The sequence below is a fragment of the Falco rusticolus genome, chromosome Z (assembly GCF_015220075.1).
Source record: "Falco rusticolus isolate bFalRus1 chromosome Z, bFalRus1.pri, whole genome shotgun sequence".
NCBI classification, from domain to species: domain Eukaryota; kingdom Metazoa; phylum Chordata; class Aves; order Falconiformes; family Falconidae; genus Falco; species Falco rusticolus.
This window is the reverse complement of record NC_051210.1, coordinates 63043150-63063815: the sequence shown is the minus strand read 5'-3', so window position 1 is coordinate 63063815 and position 20666 is coordinate 63043150. Positions and strand designations below refer to the sequence as shown.

Genomic DNA, 20666 nt, shown 5'->3' with positions numbered 1-20666 from the left:
TAAAACATAAAAACACTTTGTGTGTATGTGTGTGTGGAGGACCATTACACATAAGTCAGTGTTTGATATGTGGTGTGTAATTACAGGAAGTTTGTAGAAGGTGCCATGATACCTGTCAATTATCAGCAGGCAGAAAATGCAGATAACATACATAATTCATCAGCACACTGCCCTTTGTTGTTAAGCTGACTGATTTAGCTTCATAACTGCTTATTCAAAACAAGACATTTACATTCAAATGAAATACTGTTACCTCTTCAAAATGTGTTCAGTTATTATACTGATGCATATATATATATGTGTGAATTGCTAAATGTTGGCAAGGAAGACTACAACTACACAAATTTATGTGTGCATACAAATCTGTTGTATTATGGGGAAAAAAAGAGGTGTTATCAACATCAGTCAGCCCTTATATATTCTTGCATGAAAGAATATGTTAGTGAGTCCTGACTTTTAATAGAAAACATTTAACAATTAATATTATTTTAATGTTCTTAATATATTTGTTATTTTGCTAGTCTCACACAAATTATTGTAATAATTGCAAATATACTTTAAAATGGATTTTTAAAAAAACAGTGTAGAGTTCAATTCAGCTTGATTTCTCCTGCTATAGCCTTTAATTGTGTCTGCTTGAAGTCAGATGGATCATAATAAAAAAGCCATCTATCCAGACAAGGACTAGCAGTAAGTACCGATCAGGTATTGTGTGGAGGATTTTCATGCTTTTTTCTAAGTGCCCTCACTTAAGATAAAATATGTTAAAAACCCATCTACTGAGATGAAAAAAGCCTAATAGAAGTATGGAGGCTTTTGAAATTATTAGTATCCATTGCTTGGGCATGAAGAGACAGAAAACAGTTAAATGTTTGGAGGGAGACAGATCTGAGATAGAATAGAAATTTGTGTACAGTACAAAAAACAAAGAGGAAAGAAATTAACTGCTTTTATTTACTATTTCAGAATATGAGAAGGAGAAGACGCATTGTGAAATCAAAAGGATGTCAAATAGAAAACCCATGAAGGGAAATGCCTTCTACATAAAGAAAGGCTTTCCTGGTTGGAGTTCACTCCCACAAGGTGACTGGGAGCAAGAAGCTCTTTTTTCTTAGTAGGATTCCTACAAAGTTTGAATTTTTATGAGTGATGAGTGCATTGACATGCATATATGCGGAAGCTGTGAATGTTTTCATGGTGTAAGAAGGTCCATGATGCTGTACCAAAGCTGCCACCACCTGATGGATGCATTTCCCTTTCGAGGAGGTTGTCTGCATTTGCTGGGTCTGCTGGGTCTGGTTCTGGATAGGCAGATGTCCTGTGCACCCGGAACACATTACATCCTGTGCTGTTAATAAATAAGCATAAAAACCTTCCAAGAGGCTAATCCTTTTTATTCACAAAATTATTCTCCTAGGAAGAATAACAAAATTTAGTAAATCAGATTGCATTTAGAGATATGTGACATGGAAGTGATCTGAAAAGGTAGCAAAATTGGCAAGGGGTCTACCTTCTCCTCCTGGGCTGCAGTTAACCAAAGACCCTGGCTGGCAGCTTGGCCTTGGCCTGTGACCTTTTCCAAGCTTCTCTGTTTCCACCACTGGCCTGAATAAGGCCTTGAACAAGAATAATATCTCTCACAGCTGAAGGGGAAATCCTACCAGTGCAGCTTCATAAAATGTTTTGGGTTAAGTTTTCAAAAGGCTATTGATGAGAACAGCAAAAACAAGAAGCAACTGACAACATCCCAGTTCACAGCTTAAAAAAAGGCAGGACAGGCTGCAGAACTAGCTTTGTGGGAGGAGCTCAGGCTGACTCCCATCCCCACCTCTGAAGATTCCCCAGGAGCCCAAGCACTTCCATCCCCAGCTGCCAAGGTGTTTAGCCTTGCTGCATGGGTTCAGGAGCCAACTGATAACTCAGTGGCAGGGGCATCCTTTGGCTAAACCCAAGGAGGAGTTGCAGGTGTTGTATCTCATTTTATATTTTATCACCCAAAGCCTTCTCTGACACAAAATGCTGTCTATTTGTTCTAGAAAATGCAAAATTGAATATCCATAATTAAGATCAAGTTTTGGATATGGTGCTTTGGTTAGCTGCAAATAAATTCAAATCAATGTGTCAGCATGTAAAACAGTACAAAGTGTTGCCACATTCGTGTCCGACACATAACACACACTATTACTCTATCCATAGTAGCACTGCAAAAAGCAAGCAGCATATTTTGAAGCACATGCTGAACAGTCATTTCTCATAAGCAGGCAAAGCTGTATTCAATCATATGTGCTGCATCGTCAAAATATTTATTGTACTCACAAATTATCTGCATACCCTAAATGTACAAATGAATGTACTACCAATTATTTCCCCTGAGTACATATAAAATAGAGCCAAAAGGTAGAAAATTAACAGACTAGTTCAACCACACCTCAGGCTTCCTGCAGGCTCTGTGAGACATGATCTCCATACATTTATTTGTCTTTGTTGCCCTTTCTCTCACCCCTGGTGATCGCTTTGCACACATGGCCACCAGGTAGGAACAAGATGGCAGGAAGATGACGAGTGACAGAGCTGGAAAGCAGCTGCAGTTTGGGATGGGCAGAGGAAGTTTGCCCTCTGTAGTGAGATGGGAGTCACCCAAGTATGTCGACAGTGGTCAAACAGCAGTGAGGGTAAAGGCACTGGCAGGCTGAGAAAAGGAAGGAAAAGGGAAGTTTGGGGAGGATCTTGCTTAAGTTTTCTACCAGCCCACAAAGGACATTTTGGCTGTGCTTGATGGTGTTTTATTTACCTAGGGTCAGCTGGGTAATTTTTGTCATGCTTCTGTTTGTACCTCCAAAAGCCTTCTGAAGGGCAAACGTGTCTCTTCCACAGGTACTAGGCTCTGTTGGTTGATGCAGCCACAGCTATTGCCCACAGCGACTAACCCAGGATCTCCTTAACAAGTCCCATGACTGTAGCAGAACTTGACACATACTGCCAAAATCTCTCTCCCATTTGGGATTGTAAACACTTAGTGTCTTCAGATTGGTGGTTCATAACTCCTTTTTTACATATTTCTAAGAAAATCTGACAGTGGGGGAAAACCCCAAAATATTTCCCCTGCCCTCCTGCCAACACCACCACCATAACTGGAGGGTTTAAATCTTAGTACTAGTTAAAGTACATAGTAGGGTATTGAACAAAAGGGATGATGCAGAGGAAACACAAAACAACCAGACCTAGAGATACAAAAGATGACCAGCAAAAAAAGTTCATCTCCTAAAATTCAGCATTCTGTCATTTACCAGTGCTTCTATTCATGCATAGCAGGGAAAGTTACTGTTAGGTCTAGATGAATGTAAAGTCTTTGCAAGATGTAAAGACAGTCAGCCCAGTGGTTTCTGAGGAACAAGCTGGAATAAAAGTTTATTCTTCTTCTTGCTGATCTATGTAAGGATCTTTCTTGAGCACAGACAGAAACTTCTGTCATGCACTAAAGTGTCTCCACTGGGCAGCAGTCATAGAATATGTCCGAGCCATGACTGAACATGATTTATAGAAAAGGTGGTGTTTACAGCTATGCTCTGTTGTTACTGTAAGAAAGAGCACAAGTATGTATAAATTTTAAAGTAACAGAGAAAATTTGATGTTTTATGGCACAAGTAGTTCTTTACAGGCAAAATTGCACAACATACCCTAGCAACATAAAAATGCTGATTTGTTCTGTGTGGAGAGTTAAATCAAGACCCATAAATAAAGAAGACACATTTTCTTCACACTTATAGTGATAGGTACTTTATTTACAGTATCACATTACGGAATAGGTCAGAGACCATGTTTTCCATTAAACACTTTACTAATTTTTACCATATTACTGATATAAATAGTTGATATCTGTGCAATCTCATATTATTTACAAGTTCAAATGGATACCAAACATCAAGTAATGTTCATATGGCATAACAATGGATACAGAAATCAAAACTTAAACACATTAAAGTAACAAACCTAGGTTTAGTGCTCTAAAATATTAATACATATGATATATGTAATGTTCATGGTCAGGATAAAGATAGGACTAGCTTCTACCAGAGACAAACTCACAGGCTTTGCCAAGGGAATATTGGCTTTTGGGCCTCTCAGCAAAGTTGTGGTCAAGGACTACAGCAGTCTCTGTTCAGCTTCCATTTTTGATAAAATGCAGGACACAATCCCAGTTACTCAGATGCAGGACAAAGAACTTTAATTCTTCAGTATGCGGTGGTGTGCTGGAAGCTAAGTAACAGGTATTAAGACTCAGACACATACTAAGCACTTATCATTTTTCAGATTAGTTAAAGTATCAGCTGCTTTTTATTACAGTTTTCAGATGCAGAACCTCAGATGGCATAAATTATCAAATCCATTGAAGTCACTGGAACGATGATAATTTACACCAGATGAGAATCTAAGCTATCATTGGAGATACAGCCTCTCTACAGGAATCTTAAATGAGAAATGCTGCCTTGTGGATATAGCAAAAAGTCTGGAAAATCATTTGATCTGATTGTGTCAGTCAGCCCATATGTTAAAACCAAGGTGTGATAGTCTGGGGAATGCCTGCCATTTTGTGGATATGATTTCATTGTAATTTAAAGTGCAGACTAGACTCACCATTTTGTAGCAGAAAGAAGATTGTATCTGTGGAGCTAAAACACCCTTCCAGAGTACCCCAGCCAAGTACTTTCAGCCTGGAAGAGCAAATAAGATTCCTGCCACAAACAACTGACTGTTACCACAGCACTTTGACATCAGCCTGGTGGGTATCTCAAGAAAATCTCACCAGAAATCTAAAAGACTTGGGCTCTTTCAGAAGAGAAACTTCCTTCAAAGCAGACAGAAAGAAAAACAGTGGGAAGAAGGATGGACAAGGTTTTGCCTCCTTTCCCCATAGTTACAGATCAAAATTGATGTCTTCAAATGCCCTAAGAGGGGAATGATGGTCATGTTGTTGTACATAGACCAGTAAATGCTGTGCTGCTTTGCAAGGTCTCTTGTGACTTTGTTGCAACACAAACAACAGCAGCTGAGAAACAAAACTCCAATAGAAGGCACAAATCAGCTGTGGAGGTGTGAGGTACTAAGCCATGGTCTCATGACAGTTACACTCTGGAGCCTCCTGTCTCAGTGAGAGTTGCCAGGCAGTCTTTATCATGGAGGGGCCGCACAAAGATCCAAAGTTGAAGACAATTCTTAAAAGCACTCAATCCGAAACTGGAGTTCTCAAAGCACAGAAACACAGGACCACCCACTCAGGAGGCTCAGACATATTGACATAAGGCCTACTTAGAAATTTGATGCTTTGCTTACCTGTAGATTTCCAGAGTAGTTTAACTCAGCAGCTATCTGATGCAAAGATGGGTGAGGAAGCAGTGACACATCACATGTACTGGTCAGTGAGTGGTGATCATTGAAATTACAAAGAACACACAAGACAGTCTGATGAGAATGTGAAAAACTACTCCTAAAAGAGAATAAAGCATCTCCATAGTAGTAAAATACTGTTTGGGAGCTTAGTGAGAAACCTGCTTCATCTGAATAGAGGCTAAGCCCTGGACCTGCTGATACCAAAGGGCAGCAATTAACACAGCTCCATCCTGATCAGTGCTGCAAGGAGAAGGTGACAAGTGCTACCTACTACTTCCATGACACTACTGTGAGTCTTCCTTCTCTTGGTTTCTTGAGATCAGGCAATTTATTAGCTTCTTCAGCATGGGACAGGAAAACACAGGCTCCTTTGTAATGCTTTGGTTTTTTAAACACATCCCTTCCTTATCAGTATCAAAGTAATTAAAGAAGTTGGGGGACTTGTATAGGATACCAAGGCCAACTTTGCACCAAAAACCTGCTAAGGATTGCTATCAGGTATAAGGTTTCAGCTTGGAGGAAGCTGGAAGAAAAATTCAGATGATCAGTTATACAGAAAAAAGAGCGGCAGCAAAGATACAAATATCCAATTCTTGTTAGGGACTACTTGGAATGCTGATCTCATTGGAACATGCTCCCCCTTGTTTTACATTTCTTACGTAATTGCACTCTGTTTTCAAGTTCTTGTCACTGCACAGAGTCCCTTTTATATATGTTCATATTCAGGTCGAGTTCAGAGAGGTTTCATAGCCATCAGAGACAAGACATTGTCCTTCTGCCAATGTGTTTTTGCCCCAAGCTGCAGGAAGGCTAAAGGAGCCATTGTAAGGGATATTTGCATTTTTTATTACTTGCAGAAAGGAAGTTTTCAGTCAAGCAAGGATATCATTTTAGTCTTCTATGCACAAAGACAGAATTGCTTTGCTGTATATAATGATAAGCTAATGTTACTAATTACTTCTGCACTTTTTATTTGAAGGACTAAATAGCACTTTACAAACAAGAACCCAAACACCCAAACACAAGTTGCAAGTTTTGGACAAGCTAAAAAAGGAAGTGTCAATATGGACATAACTTTGGTGTGTTTAAAATCATACACGCATACAAGAGTTAAGACATGAGCTAAGTCTGTTGATCCAAAACAGTATTCCACCTTCTCTATATGACCACAAGCTTATATAGTGGCAGAGAATCACCAGCTACACTGTTAATTCACAAGACTCTTGCTCAGAAACTGAAATAAACATGAAAAAGGAGTGCTAAAATTCCCTGTCTGGCTAGCTGTTCTCTGTGTACCTCTTTAGAACAGGCTTTTAGGCAGTCTGGATCCCTTGCCACACTATAGCATTTACAGACAATTATGGCCTTTTTTAAACTGCTGCAGCTGCACTGAAGTTCCAATACAAATGCTAGCATCCATAGGCAAAAAAAATGGATCATGAAGTAAGCCCATAGCAGAGCTGAAAGAAGAACCAAAACCCCCTTGGTCTCCATCAAATATAAGGCCGCAACATCCACTCTGAAGATCTGGCTCATCTATTTTGCCATAGAAGTACTTGATTTCCTGAACTACCGCCAAGTTCAGCTAGAATATGCCTTTTAAGAAAAACATCTCTTGAGGTTTAAACTACTAGAGATGGAAAGACCATTATAACTTACATTAAATTGTTCCAATGGTTATCTGCTCATTAGGGAAAACCTGTACCACTTGGTTCTAGTCTGATTTCGTTCAGCTTCAACATCCAGCAATTAGATCCTGTTATGTCTTTGTCAGCTAGATGGAAAAGCCAGGTATTAAGTTTCTGTTTCGTTGCGGATACTTTTGGACTGCAGTCAATACACTTTCTGTTAAGATAAACCAAACAGAAACACTTTCTTGTATCACACCACATGAATCAATGATTTTTCTGGCTCTTTTCTCACCCTTTTCTGTCTACCAAGTCTTCCTGAATCCTAAACCGGACAAAGCAAATTCCAACAAAAATTGTTTCAGTGCCAAACATATAACTAGTATTGTCTTTGTGGTCCCTAGAGATTTCTTTTCGTATAGCCAAGAATTACATGAGGCATTTGGACCAAAGCACTGTATTTAAGACTTCATTCATTGTTATCTTCCTCAACAAGTGCCTCTGTACCTCTTCATTCCTCCTCCAAATCCCCAAATAAAAACTCTGTAACAGAAGAATTTCAACTAGCATTTTCAGTTCTTCCTCAGTCCAACAAAACACACATTTCTGAAGACGAAAAAGGCAACAGCAGCATTAGCTTTGCCGTAATGTGACTGTTGATTAGACTATGGGAATTATCTGCAGACATGGTTTTATTCCTTTATTTGTTACAGCTTTGCCAACACATGTGAAAAGGCTATGCAAGGCAGAGAAAGGGTAACAAAAGTAGTGACGCATCCATGGTATAGGACATATTTAGAAAGACTGGCTCAAGGTTCAAAAATAGGGTCAATCTATAGCATGGGGACGCTTTAGCATTACTCTCAGATGCCAAAATAAAGTTGTGTAAGCATGTAACATAACTGAACACCTTAGATATGATCAGTCATGATATACAAGGAAGCTCAGGAGTTTTAGACTTACTGAAAACAAAAGGCTGTGTCTGCTACAGAATTTTATTTTGAGAACACCTTGCTCAACTGACCTTCAACGGCTCCAAATTTAGTGTCTTCTCGATTCTTGAGCTCTGGTATTTGGTGGGCAGTCCAAATGTGCAGGTGAAAATGTCAGTCTGCTTTCATTGTTCACAGATGTATTACTTTAATAGGTATCCACAAAACATTTGTAAGCTTGCCCCCAACTTATTAAATAATCTAGACTGCATTAATCACTTATATTTGTTCATTACAGCCCCAATCTTATGGGTCATCTATAATTAATAATTTTGTACCATGTTTGATGTAATTTAAAACATACATTAAGTAACACATGGCCAAAAGCAATTTCTAAAATAACCCTAATATAAATATACTTGCTCAGTTAGAATCCTTCATTTACTGTTTCGGTTTTGGCTGTCAGTTAACCAATATTCTATTAATTAACAGGTCATATTGACCAAAGTAGCATGACATATAAAAAACTGCCATCCAGTGGTAACTCAAAACCTCTGGAAGAAGTCTATTACACAAACACTATTGTTGTATAAACACTGTATTTTTTTAGCAAGTGTGTTGTTTAACAAAACTGCAGTGTGATCTGCTTTTCATATACCCATCTTGACTAACATTAGTTCTACTGATTTCCTTTAATAGCTTACATATCAGTTATGCATTTTTTTGCTTACATGGATGCTGGCCGATAATAATGGATTGTCCTCTTACCCTTTTTACTGCCAGTTCTTTTAACTTTGTCAAATCCTCTGGATTGTGTTTCCCTGTTCCAAATTTATTGAAAACAAAAGTAGTGATACAGAGAGCTGTTTGACCAGTTTGAATATAAACACTGAATTATCCAAATATGTTACTTTAAACCTAGCTTTGATGACTAACACGGTCCCGAGTTACTGCTGGAATAGCATGCGTTTTCTCACTTTGTGAACTGATAGGAGTTTGGGGGTTACCCACATGCTTCAAACATAGAAAAAATACATAATCACCCAGTCTTTTGTGTTTTACCAGCAACACTTCCATAACTTCTATAGATCCATATGATTCTTAGGACTAACATAACTTTCCCTAAATGTACCACCTCTATCCATGAGGGCAGCAGACATGAATGATGCTATATTCTTTGCAGACATAATTGCTATTTACAGCACTGACTTACGGAAAGTCTACATAATATATTCCATCAGACTGGCTGATGTGTTATTCCAAGATGGTGTGTTGAGGCAATAAAGAGCAGTCACTGTTCTGAGCATCTGTTGAAAGGGCAGAGGGAGCTTAAAATCTATACAACTTTCAAAAGTTTGTTAAAAGCAGTTATGTAGTTTCCTACACATCTCCTAAATGACTTGTGAAGCTTGTTTACAGAAACATGTCTTCCCTGCTATGTGACAGATGGACACAAAATAAGAGACTGACTTAGGAACAGCGAAATTAACCAAAGATAAATGTGCAGGCAAAGTAACCAGGGAATTATTTTTGTTCAGCATTACTTGCAACAGCTAGCATGACTCAAATGAGAAAGGTGTAGTTATGTTGACTCTGCTTCTGTCAGAATGAAGTGACCTGTGGAGAGACATAAAGAAGCAAGCTATAATTCAGTCTGCTTCCATTCTGCCTGACCACGACTTCCCATACAAAAGACTTCTGCAAGGACATCACAGGATGCAACAACAAAAGGTATTTATTAGACTAAGTTTATCAACAGTTTATACCTGGGACAGCAGAGGACTAACTCGGAACTAGAATTTCCTTTTATGTTCCCCTCCTCATTCCCATTCATCCCACATGCTTTTCTTTACATGCAGACAGTAGAACCCTCATCTTGTCTAGGATTTGTCATGTTTTATTTTTTTTTCCAGGTAAACTTGGAAAAAAGATTTTAACTATCTCTGTACTACAGCTGAGCATAAAGGGTTAGTAGTATTTGTATTTTTTTAAGTATACTTCATGCAGAATTATGGTTGTTAACTGGGCTAGTCAGAACCACCACTGGCTATTAATATTTATACCATTATGCCTTCACTCATCAAGGTAAGATCTATCAAATTATACCACAAATACTCTTGCTGACATCAGTGTAAGCCAGAGCAATAAATTTTGCATAATTTTCACAGATGCTGAGGTGTATTTCCATCCGGACTGTAGTCTGGAAAATTATTTTTCACTTCTCAAGCTACTTCCAGACAGTTGTCTTCTGAATGCTAATTTTCAGTGTTGTGTTGGCAGATCCATACTGAGCACGTAATGAATGTTGCCATGGTTATGCTCTCCATTTAGTAAACAGTATGAAATAAACCCACATTCAATGGCAATAATGCAACTTAGACCAATCCCCAGGTACTCTTAAAGTGGTTCCTCTTCATTTACACTTCTTAAAATCTGAGTAAGCAGAGATTGCAGTTTCATTTCCAAGTTGCCAGTACAGGGAACACATCCCTTTTAAGAAGTGCTCAAACTCAGCAAGCAATTTTTCACTCCTAAGACCATCACTGCAGACAAGGCAAGAGATTTTGAACAAAGGGAGAAAGTTGCCTTCCTCTTAGTAGATGTGGTGACTGCGACTCATGAGCACCAGATGGAGGTTGTCACCACAGCATCAATTATTGGGAGAGGAAACCGCAACTTTTGCAAGGCTCAGAGCTATTTTCGGAGGATTTTCCTGACACTAGAATCAGTGCAGGGTGGATCCCATTTCCCTGGCAGTAAATGCCATTTAGAGGGTGGAGTTGGCAAGGGACTGGGTTTATACATTCATCTTTCAAATCTCACTTGCATTAGTTCTGCCCTTCTCTTCCTCAGTTCTTCCACTCCTAACTCATATCCTAGTGATTTCTTATTTTCTTTTAAAAATAAAAGATCTCTAGCCTTCCCAGAGAGCTTCAAAAGCAGCCATTCAACTGCAGCCAGTAAAATTTCATTTTAAAAAACAAAAATCGAACCCTTTATGTCTGCAGAGATAAAATGAAAAGTTGAGAGTAGGCTGCAAGTCTACTTCGTACTGGTTGCCCAAGTGTGCATATGGAGAGCTTTGGTGCCTATGCTGCTGCCCTGAGGTGCTGCTGCTGCTGCTGCTCAGAACCACTGAAACCAAAACCAAGGTGATTTTTGTTCTGTCTGTAACAAACTTTGGAGAAGCACATATTAAAATTACTAACTAGGAAGCAGTTTTGAGTGAGGGTACTGGAGAAATTCCTCGATCTCCTCAGACTAGGGAAGCTGTAACATGCATCAGACCTTCATTACATCTGGATGAAGTCAGAGGGTTCGTAGAGACCTGTCCCTGAAAGGCTCCATTTTTTGGAACCACTCAAAAAATGTATTTTACATGAACACCAGAATAGATTTCTACCCCTCCTCCAAATGGATCACAACATCTGCAGGATGACTGATGATGACATCTACCTAAGCTCACAGTCACAGCATCTCCTGGAGCATTTGAAACACACCACACACAGTGCCTATTTCTATTCCCTCTGAAGGTCCCCTACAGCCCAGCAGAGGACAGTGTCTAGCAGTAAGACAGCTGTCCCATGAGTCCTGCCCAATTTACTGAAGCAAAGAAGTATGGATATGTATCAAGCATCAAGGGGTCCCTTCCTTTTCAGTAGTAAAACTGTCACATCCTTGCAACTCCTAATACCCCCTGGAACAGGCTCAAAGCAGTAACTTTCTGGAAATATATGAGTACATTGTGACACTATTTTCCAAATGGCAAAGTAAAGCAGAGGGATACCTCTAAGCTCATCTTTATCCCTGGAGCACAAAAGAGGAGAAAGAAGAATGCTCTCCCTTTCTGTTGATAGCAACTTCAAAACTTAAAACATTGATATTCAGGGCAACTTCAAGAATTAGATGTTGTTTAGTGACAGACCAGTAGAAAAAAAAAAAACAAAACACACATTAAATCCCTGCTCCAAGAAAAGGGATTCCACTGAAACCTTTGAAGCTACTGAGGGAGAAGTAAGTACTGGTTTCCCTGACAAAATTTTACTGCAGAGCTCTAACTATAGCTTCCCTCTTCTGAATTTGACTACAAGGCCTAGCTTGAGATATTAGCTCTGGTGCAATTTCACAGACTGTAGGACAAGAAAAATAGGAAGGAAGAAGGTAAGCAGATGGGAAGTTTACAGGGCGTTAGTGGGGACAAAGCAGTACAGTGTACAATGAACTGGCAGCACCAAAGTGTGGTCAAATGAAGATGGGAAAGAGAAAGAAAGCATAGAAACAGGCAAACAGACAATGAAAACACAGATGAGGTATAAAATAAAGGTGCAAGAATATCAACATGACTCAAGATACACTTGGGTAAACTGTGTTTAACTCCAAAAGTTGACTGCTCCAAATGGATGCAGTATTCCACAGCTCAGTCACTCAGTGTTGCAGGGACAACTTGGTAAAGCAAGTACACGTCAGTCTAATTAGTACCTGGACTACAAAATTTCAAATGCTTTCTAAAGCCCTGGGACGAATGCCCAAGTTTTACTTAGTTAAACCCGCAAAAGTAATTAAAAGGCACTTTGCTTAGAGATGAGAGTTGACACCAAATGCTGGAGATACAATCAGAAGATGAAATGTGGGTGGGAAAAAAAAAACCCAACCTGAAAAAAACTCCTGGAAATGTTACACCCCAACATTGGCTCTTTATTAATTATTCCTCAGTGCATAGCCCTCTTTGACCAAATGAAATTTAACCAGATGGCACAGCGTAATTTTTCTGCCATACAGAAAAACACGTGGCTGAATTATACAGAAGCCCTCGTATTTAGAGTACTACCTCGTAAGTTTCTCTCTGGTACAACCCCAGAAAAGAGTAATCTGTAAATCCCGGCTAGGTGTTTCAGAGCCAGGAAAGATGGAGACAGGTTTGCAATATTGTTCAAACACTTGTAAAATAAGAATTTAAGTACCACTAGAAATCAAATTTTAAATACACTGTTAAGAAAAAAATCTTAAGCTTAGTTTCCTCATCTTGCTAAATGCAATCACTGGTGACTAAGTTAGGGGAAGCAGACATTGTACCCAAGCTTTTTAAAAGAATGCCAGTTGTTCAAACAGGTATCATTTAAGTGTTGCTTAGCTATCTCAGCCTTTTCTCTGCCTGCATACTTTTTGTGCATCCTCAGTTATCATTTATAAAGGCAGAGAATTTCACAGAAGACTGGCAAATACCCAAAACAATTGCTGGCCAGCATCCGGACAATTTACCTCTATACTGACTCATGGATGGTGGCAAATGCCCTGTGGGGGGTTGCAGCAATGCAACCAGAGTAATTGGCAACGCAGAGGTAAACCCATCTGGATTGCTGCATTATAGCAAGACATTGCAGCCCATGTGGAGAACCTGGTTGTGACAGTACGTTACATTGATGCCCTCGTACCTGAGAGTTGGGCCACTAAAGAAGGTCAAAACAACCAACAGGTAGATCAGGCTGCTAAGACTGAAGTGGCCTAGGTGGATTTGGATTGGCAACATAAAGGTGAATTACTTACAGCTTGGTGGGCCCATGACACCTCAGGACATCAAGGAAGAGATGCAACATATAGATGGGCCCAGGAAGAAGGGGTGGACTTGACCATGGACGCTATCGCACAGATTTTCCATGGATGTGAAACATGTGCTGCAATTGAGCAAGACAAGCAGTTAAAGCCTCTCTGGTATGTAGGACAACGGCTGAAATATAAATATGGTGAGGCTTTGCACACCAACTTATCAGTCCCGCAGACCTGCCAGGGCAAGCACCATGTGCTTACAATGGTGGAAGCAACCACCAGATGGCTGGAAACATACCCTATGTCCCATGCCACTGCCCGGAACACTATCCTGGGTCTTGAAACACGGGTCTTGTGGTGACATGGCACCCCTGAAAGAACTGAATCAGGCAATGGAACTCACTTTTGAAACAATCTCATAGACACTTGGTCTAAAGAGCACGGCATTGAGTGGGTATATCACATCCCTATCATGCACCAGCCTCTGGGAAAATTGAACAATGTAATGGACTGTTAAAGACCAAGCTGAAAGCAATGGGTGGTGGGACTTTCACACACTGGGATACTCATTCAGAAAAAGCCACCTGGTTAGTCAGCGCTAGAGGACCTGCCAACTGATGTGGTCCTGCCCAATCAAAGCTTTTACGTACTGCAGAAAGGTTCCTGTAGGGCACACAAGTGTGCTGGGGAAAACAGTCTGGGTTATTTCTGCCTCAGGCAAAGGCAATCCCGTCCCTGGGATTGCTTTTGCTCAAGGACCTGGCAGCACTTGGTGAGGGGGAAGTTTGATGTGTGCCCCAGGGGGATTTGATGATGGGTGAAAATAGCCAATGAATCAAATTGTGTGATGGTAATTGCTACATGACACTGTATATGCCTATTATTGCACTGGGTGCCTTGTGGTGCCCATCTCTACCACTTTTGATTTGGAGATCTGAACCTGACTCCCTTCCAATTGTCACACCAACTAAGAATGACAAATGAAACCAGACCAGTGCAGCAGTGATAAAATCAGAACTGGCTTCAAGATGCAACAGTCCAACACCTCATACCATCTTCCTGCCTTGAAAGGTTGTTATGACAGATGGAGCCCAATGGCATGGACTAAATGAACTCAGCAGACCTTTAGAGGGAAGGTCCATACACTAAGGGAATTATATTGGTGTGTTTATATTAAAACATAGGAAAGGTGATGATATATTGGAAAACACAGCATGGATGTAAATGGTATGGAATAAGGGGTTGATACTGTCCTGGTTTCAGCTGGGATAGAATTAATTTTCTTCTTAGTAGCTGGTACAGTGCTGTGTTTTGGATTTGGTGTGAGAATAATGTTGATAACACAAAAGTCTATTAGCTGGGGGGGGCAGTTGGCCAGGCCAGGCTGGTCGCTGCTCAAGGACTGTCTGAGCATCAGTCAGTGGGTAGTGAGCAATGGCACTGTGCATCACTTGTTTCTCCCTTCCCTTTCGATTTTATTCCTCTCCCCTTCTCCCTCCATTTCATTACAATTGTTGTTGCTGTTGTTACTACTATGATGTTATTCTATTTCAATCATTACATTGTTCTTACCTCAGCCCTCAAGTTTTACCTTTTCCCAATTCTCCTGCCCATCCCGCTGGAGCAGGGGTGGGTGTGGGTGAATGAGCAGCTGCGTGGTACTTAGTTGCTGGCTGGGGTTAAAACAAGACAGCCAGTTAGATATACTTTCCTCCTCCTTGCACTGCTGTCTTGGCTGTGCTGGTGGAGACAAGGGGGCACAAGCACAACAAGGGTCCTACTGCTACCCACCACATCTTTACAGTGCATGGGCAGGAGCTCCAGTTTTTGGCATATTTAAACTGTTCCCTTTTAAGTACAGCTCTCTTGCTATCACGAATGAATCTTAACTCAGACTTCCTGAAATGGGAGAAAGAGGGTTTGGGGTTTTTTGGTGCAAAGAAGTCTAAAGTAAAGTGCAGTTTAAAGGGACGAAGCCCAAGAAGACAAAAAGGAAGTTTGTTAGCGTAGGATGCTTATCCACAAGACGGCAGTCCAATAATGTTTCCTTTTAGACTTACCAGCCCACTTTCTGTACGTTACATGTACTGAGGTGTCCCTACACATGCTGGCAGACCAATCAGTGGCATTTTGCACCTTATTAACTTCTGAAATGGCCTATTACATTTTTGGTGGAGGACGTCTGACCAAAAGAGGACAAAGCTTTGAGTAATCTTTTTTTTTTTTTTTTTTTTTTAAACTACTTTACCACAGTTAACTGCATGTGTCTGCAGTAAAGAGAGAGGACACCTATAAGAGAGTTATTTTGAAACCTGAAGCTTTCATCAAATTTGCTTTTATTTTGATATCGGAAAACATAATCCTTTAAAAATAAATTTACAAAAGCCTGTGAGAGGAATAACACTGGTTTTACTTTGAGTGTTCATGAATTTTGCAACTCAGTTCTACAGATGGTCACAACAAACCCAGAGGGACTTTAAATATAGAGCCCTCTCAGAGATGCGGTTTTCTGCTTCTTACTTTCAGCAAATGGTAAGTTAAAACTCTGAAGAAAGGTGAGAGACTTTTATTCTTCTATTCCAAGACTTTGAAATTCTGAACCCTCTAAATTGGTTCAACATGTTTAATTTTAGTAAGTCGCTTGCACATTATCATTTTACTTGTAACAGTGACGCTTTTATCCCTAGTAACTTAGATGTGAGCTAAACTGTCCCAACAGATATCTCAACACAAGGCTCCTTATAAGAAAGAAGTAATTCAGTCACAGGGTCTATTCTCAATACATGTAAACTGAATGTGCTCGTTCCTTGAGGAAATACAGAGCAGCATTAATTCACACGGCTCTGGGGCTATGGCACACACAATGCCCTCCCCTTTAGTCCATCTCAGAATGACTTCATACGTCAAGTATCAAGCCACAAAAAGGCAGAGGACACAGAAATGAATGTCAAGAGGATTTAGCTCAAATTAAGATGTTAGTCTCTTCATTATTCTAGAATACTGGTAAAGCACCCTTAGTATTTCAAGTACATTTTCCTAAATAGTTTTAGATTCTAGCCTCTGACTCCAGTTTTGGAATCATCATGGAATTTAATTAGAATGAAAAGCTCCGCTCTGAAAGGGCTCATTCAGTGCTGCTGGTTTATTTTCACTTTAACAGAGAGATTCTAAAGAGCTGGCAAAATTTATCCTAGAGTACTTGATTTGAAAGGCTAGTAGAAGTCAAATGTTCTGTTTTTAACTCCTTAAATTAAAAATAGTTTCTGAACATAAAGAAGAAAACTATTTTAAGAAAACACTGTAAAACTGAAGATACTGACCGGCTACACTATTTTCTTCACTGAAAAATCTTACGATAACCTTGACGCTCATCACTACTGTCCATTTTTCCTGTATTTGGATTTTCAGAGTCACTACACTGCAAAGTACAGTGATACTCACGACCTCTACCACCAGCAGCATAAGCTTTCAAATGAAAAATGTTAGAATACATTTGGTATCCATAAAACCTGTAATTTTATTTTAAGAACTGAAGTGCCTAGTTATCTAATAAAAAGCTTGAAGACACAGGATAAGGATTTGGTTTAGCACTGCAAATTCAACTGTTTCAGTAGGTCCAAGAGTCTTTCTTGTATTTGATTAGTGCTGTCACCTCAACCAATTTTTCTTGTTTTTTTTTCTTTCTTAAAGCTCTGTCTCTGAGAACTCTCTTGCCTCCCTTCTCCAGTTTCCTCCTCTTTATCTCTGACCTCCTACCCTCCCAGTGTTTAGAAATATTTTATGCAGTGCATGAATCCAGATTCTTGTTCAGCTTCAACGTAGGAATGCTGAGTTTCATCTTTCCAGATAAGTTTTAACCACTAGGGTGACTTCTGTTGGCCAGCATTATGGTGTCTGCCATGCATTTTCCTACATTTAGACCATTATTTGCTTCAAACAAAGAAGCTGTGCAGCTGCATGTGATCTTTCTTTTAAACTAGCACAACTGGTAGAATGCTTAGACTCTGGATGTTTTACTGGAATGAGCAAAAATGACTGCACGTGGACTAATGCTTTGTAAGATATTAAGAAGGCATTTCACTGAGTGGTGGCCAAGGGTATTTTTCCATACAGCTCATAGAATAGCCTTTGATTACATGCAGGAAGTTAACCAAGTATAAGGTTACTGTTTTGTAGCCATTCCTTCCTCTCTGCGTAGCTCTGGAGAATACAGACCTCCCAAAAACATGAGGCAGAAAAAGCGGAAATGAATGCTCAGCTCAGCAAGGTCTTTCCACAAGAAGAACATCCACTGAAAGAAAAACCAACTAGAAATTAAAACACAGTTCAGGTATGGCTTTAACACATTTTAATTTCTTCCCTGGAGTTAACACATCTCACTTGCTTTCAGGCAGTTAAAGGAACTTAAGGGGAAAAACTGGCCTGACAGAGGAACTTCGGCCTTGGATGTTATTTTGCAAGCTGTTACAGTGCTACACCACTGCAGAGGGAGCCCATGGAGAAGTATGCTTACCGGGGAATGATAAGAGCAAAGATGCCATTACCTTTTCATGTCCTCCCTAGTCCAGAAATAAAAAAGCTTCACCAGCATCCTGCGTAGCTATTAATATTCACAGACTTAACGGGAAGTAGCTACTCCTGCTCAGCAGTAGACAGGTGGAAGAGGTGGATATACGGGCCTTTCACCTGCTTTTCTCTGGAATTTCTTAAGCAAATAAATTCTGCCCAAGATCTGAAAAGACAGAACAACTAAGTTGAGGTAACTGACACATGGGCTACTTCTGCTTATTATGGGTGTTTTGTTGTTCACTGGCATTCCTCTCACTCTTCTTATTTCTCAATTTTTGCTGTAAAGCTTCTTCACTATTACAGGAAGATTCTTCTGGTGGCATTAGTGTGTTATTTTTATTGCAGCAGCTGGCTAAGACCTGGTAAAGAACAGCCATTACCCAATTTAGAAAAGCATTTTTGCTGACTTGCTAGACACTTGTTTAAAACAGAAATAGAACAACAGGGAAGAAAAACTGCTTTGAGATGTGAAAAACTATTAACAAGAGTAAGTGATGGGATGAAAGTTAAATATAACTTTCCTTTGCTGTCATGCAATGCAATCATGAAGTTCTTCTTTCTCCACCTTCTAAGTATTCCATTTCTCTGGCTGTCAGAAGTACTGAAATTGACACCATATTTTCAGTAAAAGAAACTACTGCATCCTCCTCCCTGGCCTGTAGCATTCAGGCTCCCTAATGCCTCCAAAATTTAGTTAGAGGTAGGTTTAGAAATCCAGCAGGTCACCTGTAAAATACCTGTAAAATGAGGGAGAAGCTAATTAATACCCCAGCAAGCTCTCTGTGGAGTTATGAAGCCGGCACCTCAAGAGTAACGCTCAGAAGCACAAACATGATCCCAAAGAAAAAAAGAACTCATAGTATAGACAAAATATAAGCTATGCAGAACACAGTTCAGCCCCTGTCTGTAGTCCACAGTTTAAACTCCTTGGTTCAAAAACTTCGGTCATTTTCTTAGTATGAGCAACTGACAGCTGAAAAGAAAAAAAAAAATAAATTTATACCGAGATGTAAAACAGTTCTCCTCCGGTGAAATTTCAACTTAGTGCTACTGTCTAAGAGCTGACAAACATACAAAAAAGCCAGTAGTTGCATATTCTACACCAGGGGTCCTCAAACTGTTTAACCAGGGGGCCGGTGCGCGGATGAAGTAGCAGGCAGTCATCTGCGGCTGCTTGGTTCCCCCCAACCCCCGGCGGGGAAGGGGGTGTGTGTGTGTCTGTAAACACCGGGGGCGGATTGAGGACCCTGGGGGGGCCTTATCTGGCCCGCGGCCCGTAGTTTGAGGACCCCTGTTCTACACCATCGTCAGGTTTCTGTGGATCCTTCTTTAAAAATCAAAGCCAGCTTGTCTGACACGGTTCATTCATTTTTTCATTTCCATTTTTAATGGAAAACGCAGCTGCTGCAAAGCTCTTCAGTGCCCTGCTCAGGAGATACGCTGCTGCTCCGGTCTGGGCTTTTGGCCGCCCAGTTTCAGGTCCGCCCGGTGCGGTTTGTGCTGCGGAGGCGCCGGGCGCTGCGGGCACGCGGCTGCCCCGCCCCCCCGGCGCCACGGCCGGAGCCTCGGCCCGCGATCGGCACCGTCATGTCCGAGCCCGGTAACCGGGCGCCGTTTTCAGCGGCCAGTCGCCAGAAATGCCGAGTCCAAGCTAGAGTTTCGACGTGTTTAATCAGTAAGAAGTGCTGCTCGTCCTGCAGCGACACAGCAGCCCGGCCGCGGGAGGGGCGGTGCGGCTCTGCCGGCCGGGCCCCCGCGCTGCACACCCCGCCAGCGGCCAGGCGGCCCCCGGGGACAGCGGCCCCCGCACACCCCCAGCCGGCACTCGACGTTCACCCAGCGCCGCGCAGGAGCCCGCTGCCCTCCAGCCTGCCGCCGCGGACACATTGCTATTTTTTTTTTTTTTTTTGAGCGAGGCCGTGTAAGCTGAGGGGTGGCCACGATCCCGAAGGGTACGTGTTTGAACGCACACAGGAAAACGAAGAGGACCCTTCCGACGCCGCTCGCCCACGGCCCTGCGGGGCAGGCGGCCCGCACCGCCCTCCTCGCAGCCCTCCCGACACCGAGGCCAACGCACCGCCTCAGCTGCGGCCGGCCGACTCACCGCGGCTCTGCGGCGCCCAGCCCCTCCACCTCGGGCTGCGGGGGGCGGCTCCGCGCCGGCCCGGCTGAGGCGCGCCCCGCACCGCGCCGGGCACCCCCACGGCCGCGGCAGCCGCATTCCCTCCCGGAGAGGGCAAAGAGCCGGGCGCGCCCCACCCAGGCACCTCAGGGGCTTGCTGCGGGCACGCGTGGGGACATCCGCCCCGCGCGAAGGCGGGAGCCCGGGCCTATTCCCCCGCGTGGGTGCCTCCTACCAGCCCTCCGAGGCTCCCCCGCCGCAGCTCCGAACTCCCGCAGAGGCCCGGAGGAAGGCGGGTGCCGCTCTGCCCCTCGGGTCCGGTCCCCCGGGCGAGGCGCCGAAGGCCCCCGCCCTTCCGCGGGAGACGGCGCCCGCCCCAGCAGTTACCGTACTTGCCGGCTGCGAGGCGCGGTGCTCCCCGCCCGCTGACTTTCCCGGCAGAAGTGACCGGGCTGAGGCCGCGGCGGCCCCGCCCCCGCATTC

The 20666-nt window shown here is 42.0% G+C and overlaps 1 long non-coding RNA gene across 3 annotated transcripts; it reads right to left on the bottom strand.

Annotated features, from left to right (window-relative positions):
- Positions 1–749: 749 nt before the first annotated feature.
- Positions 750–20651, bottom strand: LOC119141674. Of its 3 annotated transcripts, XR_005102008.1 has the most exons (4): positions 20321–20651; positions 20166–20213; positions 13493–13620; positions 750–9565 (listed from the first exon to the last, which is right to left on the bottom strand). It is a non-coding gene; the product is annotated as an uncharacterized LOC119141674 (long non-coding RNA). The 3 variants fall into 3 exon arrangements; XR_005102010.1 differs by lacking the exons at positions 20166–20213; positions 20321–20651 and having other exon boundaries at positions 750–4257; positions 5332–9565; positions 13493–19235; XR_005102009.1 differs by lacking the exons at positions 20166–20213; positions 20321–20651 and adding an exon at positions 18037–19235 and having other exon boundaries at positions 13493–17783.
- Between the last annotated feature and the right edge of the window lie 15 nt (positions 20652–20666).